Source organism: Rhinopithecus bieti, unplaced genomic scaffold, assembly GCF_001698545.2.
Source record: "Rhinopithecus bieti isolate Rb0 unplaced genomic scaffold, ASM169854v2 scaffold_3398, whole genome shotgun sequence".
Taxonomy (NCBI): domain Eukaryota; kingdom Metazoa; phylum Chordata; class Mammalia; order Primates; family Cercopithecidae; genus Rhinopithecus; species Rhinopithecus bieti.
In genome coordinates, this window is record NW_016843437.1 from 1 (window position 1) to 997 (window position 997).

General features: G+C 54.4%; 1 pseudogene; it reads left to right on the forward strand.

The window, feature by feature from the left end:
- The first annotated feature begins 17 nt into the window (after positions 1–17).
- On the forward strand, positions 18–848 carry LOC108525093 (chromobox protein homolog 1 pseudogene; annotated as a pseudogene).
- Positions 849–997: the final 149 nt, after the last annotated feature.

Here is a 997-nt window from a genome sequence, read left to right on the forward strand (position 1 = left end):
GCTGCGTGCCAGGTTCTTTTGTTCGGCCGAGGGGAGGGCCGTTGCCCGGGCCTGCGGTGCGCCGCTTCAGTGAGGGGTTGCACTGCGGCCGCCCGGCTTGCTGCCTTCCTGGGCGCCACTCCCCCAGCCGACCCGACGCGACGCGCCAGTAGGGCAGCACTGATTCTTCTCGGGCTCCTGGGCGCTGCTCTGAGCAGCGTCACCCTTTACACCAGAAAGCTGGCGGGCACTATGGGGAAAAAACAAAGCAAGAAGAAAGTGGAGGGGGTGCTAGAAGAGGAGGAAGAGGAATATGTGGTGGAAGAAGTTCTCGACCGTCGAGTGGTAGAGGGCAAAGTGGAATACCTCCTAAAGTGGTAGGGCTTCTCAGATGAGGACAACACATGGGAGCCAGAAGAGAACCTGGATTGCCCCGACCTCCTTGCTGAGTTTCTGCAGTCACAGGAAACAGCACGAGACAGAGAAATCAGAGGGAGGCAAGCGCAAAGCTGATTCTGATTCTGAAGATAAGGGAGAGGAGAGCAAACCAAAGAAGAAGAAAGACGAGTCAGAAAAGCCACCAGGCTTTGCTTGAGGAGCCGAGGGGATTATTGGAGCTACAGACTCCAGTGGAGAGCTCATGTTCCTGACGAAATGGAAAAACTCTGATGAGGCTTCCTGGTCCCTGCCAAGGCAGCCAATGTCAAGTGCCCACAGGTTGTCATATCCTTCTATGAGGAAAGGCTGACGTGGCATTCCTACCCCTCGGAGGATGATGACAAAAAAGATGACAAGAATTAACGCTCCTGAGTACCACCCCTGTCACATCTGACTGTGGGTTTCAAGTGGGAAGGGAAGGGTGTTCTACTTGTCTTGACACCATAGAGGTGGCTTGAGAAGATGTCCTTTGAAGAGCCAGTATAGTTTCTGTGCCCTGCAGCAGCCCAAGTGCTTTAAAGCCGTTTCAAGCTGTATAGTTGACACACCCATCCCAGTGGAGGGGAAAGGGGATAAGTGC